The sequence below is a fragment of the Triticum aestivum genome, chromosome 2B (assembly GCF_018294505.1).
Source record: "Triticum aestivum cultivar Chinese Spring chromosome 2B, IWGSC CS RefSeq v2.1, whole genome shotgun sequence".
In the NCBI taxonomy this organism is placed as follows: Eukaryota; Viridiplantae; Streptophyta; class Magnoliopsida; order Poales; family Poaceae; genus Triticum; species Triticum aestivum.
This window is the reverse complement of record NC_057798.1, coordinates 714,180,486-714,187,459: the sequence shown is the minus strand read 5'-3', so window position 1 is coordinate 714,187,459 and position 6,974 is coordinate 714,180,486.

Genomic DNA, 6,974 nt, shown 5'->3' with positions numbered 1-6,974 from the left:
CACGCAATCACATTGTCTTCTTGCCAGATGTTGATATGTCTGTTGAAGCCATCTATCCAGAGCCTGACAAAGAGCCACTTTATCTTCATAATGTTGATCGTCAGAGCTTCACTCAGCCCCTTGAAGGTGTGTTGGCTGCCACTCGAGTCTATCTGTTGGCTGGTACTACACGTGCACCTCACCGTGCCCCAACCAAAGCCACTAACAGCATAATTGCTCAACGGCCTCGAAAGCAATCTCGTGTTCTCAATGACCGAGAGCTTCTCGTTGGCCTGCATCAGAAACAAGATATGCATCATGATTGGTGCAAGCGCCAGATGCAGAGCATCATGACTGATGTCAATCGCATTCGCAACCTTGCAACCAAGAATGCCTTTGTAGCTCATGAAACCTGTCGATGCACATGGAAAGGGCTGACGCTTATGTGTTGAAGGAGATCTTCGGGACGATGGATTCTCAGAACGATTCAAGTTTGATTCCACTCCGCCCAGAAATGTTGTTCTGCGGCGCACTCCATCTCTTGAAGACTCAGAGTTCTCCTCTTCTGCTGCAACTGTGAATGCTCATGTGATCGATGATCAAGATTATGCTACTTCGCCACCTCCAACACGCATCGACACTGCCCCAAGTTCGTCTGCTCCACCAAACCTCGACACCAACCCCGCATCTTCTCCTACTCCTTCTGGGAACGAGTAGAGGCTCAATGTCTTTAACCCTTTTTTGTCCTTACTAACAAAAGGGGAAGAAGCTATGAGTTGATAGTCTTCAAGCGGGTTCATATGGGTGGTTGTACTATATTTTGCCTAGTGTTTACAACTCTTGCTTTTGAGTTGTAACACTTAAACTCGATGGCCGTCTGCTACTTATTTGCTATTTTGTGATGCGATGATAAATTCCGCATGTGCGACGATAACTTCCGCACTTAAATCATTTTGTAGACGTTCATTTTTCATTATGCATGCCATTATCTTCGTTACATCAGATCATGCATGATGAATTGTCTTCATAAGTTGAAGAGGATCTCCACAAGTAGAACCTGCCATGTGCATTTGCATTCCAAAAGCAAATTGTTTATATGCACATCTTCAGGGGGAGCCTTTTGCTACTTACGAAGACAATACCTCATCCTTTACAATTTCACATATTTCTATCCCTGTTGAAAACTTCAACCAGTTTGTCATCAATCAACAAAAAGGGGGAGATTGTAAGTGCATCTAGTGCCACCCCTAGTTTGGTTTTGGAGTATTGACGACAAACGTGGTTGAGGGACTAATGTGTTTGTGAGAATTGTAGGATAACATAGGTAGTAGTCCCTCCTTGATTCGGTTTACCTACCGGAGATGACCCCTAAAAATGTATGAAGACATTGAAGATAATGGTGGTACGTGAATATATTCACATTGAAGACTATGACAGAAGAAGACATTGAGTGAAGACTATGGAGCGCGAAGACTTAGTAGTTTCGTTGTTTCTTTTCTTCTTTGTTGAGTCATAGGAACCACCGCACTATCAAGTGGGGTCCAAGTGAACAAAGTTAGAGTGACTGAAGTGATGCTCAACCAAAATCCTATGTCTTCGAGCGAAGACAATGAGAGCAAATCTTATCCAGAGTCGGATAAGTCAGCTTTACTTGTAGCCCAAGTCAAGTTGTCGCGTGTGTTTGAAATCTGACCGTTGTGACACCTGTCAATTCCTTAGTGACCCAGGGTCATTTCGGACAAATCAGGTTGGGTTGCCCAGTGGCTATAAATAGCCCACCCCCTACACCATAAATTGGTGGCTGCTCAGAGTTAGTGCACGGCTTTTGTCATTGAGAGCAACCCACCTCCGAAGAGTTTGAGAGAGAAATCCTTGTGAGGACAAAGCCCAAAACACCCAGAGCCCAAAGAGTGTTTGGCATCACTGAAGTATTTCTGTCCGCGTGATCTGAAGACTTGTTACACTTAAGGACTGTGAATCCTCCATCCAGTTAGGCGTCGCGTTCTGAGCATCCAAGAGTAATTGTGGATTGCCGGTGATCGAAGTCTGTGAAGGTTTGGAAGTCTACCTTGAAGACTTACCAGAGTGATTGGGCGAGGACTGTGTGTCCTTAGCTCAAGGGGAATAAGGTGAAGACACGGTCTTCTAAGTTCAATCTCAGCCTCCCTAACCAGACGTACAGTTGTCACAGCAACTGCAACTGGTCGAACAAATCCTTGTCTTCACAACGCACTGATTCTATCTCTTACTCTCCTTACTTACAGTTTGTCTTTGTGAAGTCATTGCCTGATTGCTATGCCTGTTTGACTTCACTGTGTGACTACTTGTTCTGATTGGCTTCATACTATCTTCCATCCTGATCCTACTATCTAGCTGCTATTAGTCATCATGCTTTAGCTTCATACTTGTTTGACTATGGTTTTTCTAGTGTAGTTCATCTTCCGCTGCATGTTTATAGGTCATGATTTCGTGTTTGTCTTCGAAAATTTCATGTGCTGAAGACTTTCATAAAAATCGCCTATTCACACCCCCCATCTAGAACATATTTCCAGCATGTGTCTGCTCTGGACTGGCATGAATACGGCGATGGCACTCTGGAGCGGCATTGAGCGACATGAATGTGCGCAACCGGTCTTGGCGAGAAAGAGCACAGGTGCAGGAGAGGTCCTTGGGTGGGTTCGAGTGTCTGATGTGTGCATGGCAGCGGCCTGGACGCCCATAAAGCCCTCCTGGTTTGCCTCCAGATTGTGGAAAAAGGATGTCCGGACCGGTTAGCAAACTGATGGGATATCACATTGGATGACAAATTGTGTTTGGACCTCTTTGTCCAGACGGTTTAGGGGTCCATGTTAAAGATCCCCTAAGACGGGGAGTGGAAGAGGCGAGATTTTTTTAGGGGTTGCCAAACTTTTATTGATAGATTCGAAGGAATACAATTTGGGTTGTGAGGTAGGGAAAGCCACAAGCGACAAACCTCAGCAAACGAAAAGAGAGAATTTAGCTAGGTCGTGTACTTCCTAGTTTGAAGCTTGGCCTTATAAGAGCAACTCTAGCAGACCCCGTAAAACGTTCGACCCGCAAAAATTTCGGGGAGTATGTGGGCTCGGGCCAATTTTGCGGCCAGAACAGACCCCGCATACTCGCCCGGCCCGCAATTTTTTTTGCCGCACCCCCCCCCCCCCCCGAGCGCTATAAGTGCGATTCCGCGACCCTTTTGCGGGTCCAAACCCTATCCCCCCACCGCCGCGAGCCACCCGATTCCCCTTTCTCCTCTCCCAATTTCTCGCCGCCGGCAACCCTCCGCCCCGCCTCCAGCCGCCATGTGGGGGCGAATGTGGAGCTCCGGACGCGGCTCCGGCAGTAGATCCGGCCGGGAGAGGAACCCGGAGCACGAGTGGCGCTAGGAAGCGCGGCACGCGGAAGTGGACCAACCGCGGGCTTTCGCCGCCGGCGAGCTTCGACCGCCGCGAGACGGTGGAGTACGACCGCCGGCGCGCGTCGTTCTCCTCCGCGCGTTCTTCGTACGTCGGGTCCTCCTCCTCCTCCTCCGTCACGGGCTTCCTCCCCGTGAAGAGGGAGTGGTCGGACGAGGAGGAGGAATCGGAGCCGCCTGCGCCGTTCGCCTTCGTCCCGGTGAAGGAGGAGCCCGAGGAGCCCGCTCCGCTGGGCCGCCGTGGAGTCATCGGGCCCGAGGACTACGTCACGGAGTTCGACGCCGTAGTCGCCGCCATCGCCGAGCGGAGCGTGCACGAGGAGGAGGAGCGTCAGCGCCACGCCGAGGAGCTCGAAGCCCTCGAGTGACGGCAGGCGGTCGCCGACAACGTCGCCGCCAACGAGAAGGCAGATGAGTGGCGCCGCATCCGCAAGGAGCAGTAGGAGAAGTACGTCGATCTCTGCAGCTCCGGCGAGGAGGATTGAGCGTCCGGCTTCTCTCCGGCGTCGTCCAGTTGCCGCGACCTCGCCGCCGTCAGATCCGACCCCCTAGTACTAGTTTAACATAGTATGTAGTATAACTATGCTTGTAGTTTGTGATGAACTATGTAGTATGTGATGAACTCTGTTCATGTAATTTCTCCCGCGAAACAATTTTTTCAAATTATGCAGGTTTAGATACGGGTTCTGCTCGGCCGCATATGTTTTTGACCCGCAAAAACGATTTTCGTGAACCGCAAACGCGTTTTGCAGGTCGTATTTTTGCAGGGTCTGCTAGAGTTGCTCTAACAGAACACCGTAGCCGGCAATTTAGGTGTTCGTCACGCATTTTTACAGAAAATTCCCTCTCTTTTCTGGTAATTAACCCATTGTCCACCTTTAATAGAGAGAAAAGGAGCCGTTTTTTTTACTGCTTTACAGAAACCCCACCCATTTTCTGGTCAATAACCTGCACTGCACTATTAAGTGACAGAAAATGAGTCGTTTTTTGCGTTTTATCGAAAAAATGTCGTTTCTATAACTAACCTACAGTCCATCTAGAACAAATAGTACTTTCTAAAATATTGAAATCCTTTAAACATCCTATATATAAAATTTGATTAGAAAAATGTGTAGAATATAAATATGATGTTGTTTTACATGTATAATATTTTTTTAGTGCTAATTAGGCCGCAATCTCAATCAATAACGTACTACCCATCTTTCTTTCGTATCAACACCGATCCGGATTACAAATGAACACCTCAGCAAAGTGAAATTGAAGACGAAAGAACCCGACAATAACAATGCATTGGCAAAACCTTGCATGAGACAAAAAGAGCAAATTTCTCATCTTACGCCAAGAGAAGAGAGGCTATTGGTGTCTCGAGTCATGGTTATTGGGTCAGGGTCAGTGGGACGTGCAGTATTTTCTTCTTCCGTTATAACTCATAGGCTCTTTTGGTAGTAAGATTTATCAAAGATGCGAGATGAACTTCTTCGTATAACACATCCATATACTTCTTCCGTTCCAAAATTCTTGTCTTAGATTTATCTAGATATGGATGTATCTAACATTAAGATGTGAATAGATAGATCCGTCTATAGACAAATCTAAGACAAAATTTTTGGGATGAAGGGAGTACTTGCATCAATCATGGAAGGTTTATCTCTGGCGTTACAAAGACCCGAACTGGTCGTTGCTATCGAGACGGACTCAAGCTTGGCAGTGGCCATGGTCACATCTGCTGAAGTCGATCGATCAATTTATGCTGCTTTGGTGAATGAAATAAGACTTCTCACGCGTCTTAGGCAAACTTGTGTTACTCATGTTGTGAGAGATCAGAATAAAGCTAGTGATAGTTTGGCTAGATTTACTCGTGTTGAGGGGCGAACTATGACTTGGCTTGGATCTGGTCCAGACGAAGTCTTGGGTATTTCCCTTGATGATTGTAATGACATTATTATTTGAGTAATACAAGTGTTCTCGCAAAAAAAAAAAAGCAAAGATCCTGCTCAAACTGTGGTGCGAGGCTTGTCTGCATCGAGAGATACATAGTGGCAGAGAGATCATCGTTTTACCAGAACAGAGTAGTACGAGTAACTCGCCTGCCAAGCCGATCGATCCGCTGTGTGGCTCCAGCCATCAGATCCACCGAGTGTGCTACTACTACAATGCCGGAGGCAAATCTGGCAGAGCCGTTGCCGAACCGCCCATGAGAGGGTGATGCTGGATGGACTACCAGACTTGATACTCTGCTTCGGCTGCCAAATTAACACATCACATGGGCCGACGTGTCTCGCATCATTTTCCTCGTCCTCCACACACCAGACTTGAGAGTAGCATGTATGCATGGCCTGTCTACCATTACCATGATGATCGATGCGTATGCGTAGCGCGTCCTGCTCTCGCACAGGTGTTTGGCATGACCGCGCGTCACAACCGTGTACTCCCTCCTTCTGAAAAAGCTTATCCTAAATTTATCTTTTAAATTGATGTATCTCGCACTAACTTAATACTAGATATATCTATTTAAGGGACACACTTTTTCGAACGGAGAGAGTATCTCATATCCAGCAGCCTATATTAGTACAAAATCATGCAACATAGTGCGTACATCACCAAACGACCAAAATCAATAGAAAACAGACACATAAACCGATACCATACGGCTATAATTCACATAAATCACTAAAAGATCACAGAAAGGGCATAATTCACACGGTTCAGTGATTCAACACATTCTAACTAGATACTAGAGTTAGATTATATAAAAGGAGAGAGGATCGAGCTTCACCACTTCCTCGCTGTCCCTTTACCCTCCAGTCACCGATGCTGCTATAGGTGTCCGCGGTAGGAGGTGGGTCGACGTCGAAGCCGTCAAAGTCGAAACCGTCGGAGGAGGAGGACTCGAAGATGATGATGTAGCGTTGCAAGCGCCGGACGATGCGGTCCTGCTTGCGCTTGAGTTTGGCCACCCTTGCCGCCTCCGCCGCTCCCACTCAGACTGCTCAATGCCGAGCCGGAGCTGCTTGGTGTTGATCGTCCGGAGCCGCCGGGCGTCCGTATCCGCCGTGTTAAGTGACCGACGTACACTCATTGGAGGAGACGCTCCTCCTCGTCGGGCACCAGCATCATGCGACGGCGGCGGGCGACAGGTGGCGTTGCACCTGACCCGGAGCTGCCACCCGTATCGACCCGCAAGCGGTCGAGCGCGATACGGAGCACCAGCTCGTCCTCGTCTCTGGAGCTGCCGTCCGAGTGACTGCTGGTGCTGGACATGGTCGTCGAAAAGCGTTGGGAAGCGGAGCGGAGTGAAGTGAGTCGTTTGCTTCGAAGGAGGTTTTTATGGAGTCGGGGTGGGCCAGGCGGATGTGACGGACGCCCGGGACACCTCATACCCGCCATACATTTGAGCTGGATATAAGAGGTGCCGGTTAGTCCGGGCGTTTGTCCCCTGTTTGAGAGTTTGAGTGGGTCATTTTTTTATGATCAATTAGTGACCGGATGGCCTGCCAAGCGTTTAAGATGTGTTTGAAAGGTCCCGGTGTAGATGCTTGATACGGCACGCACGCACGCACGC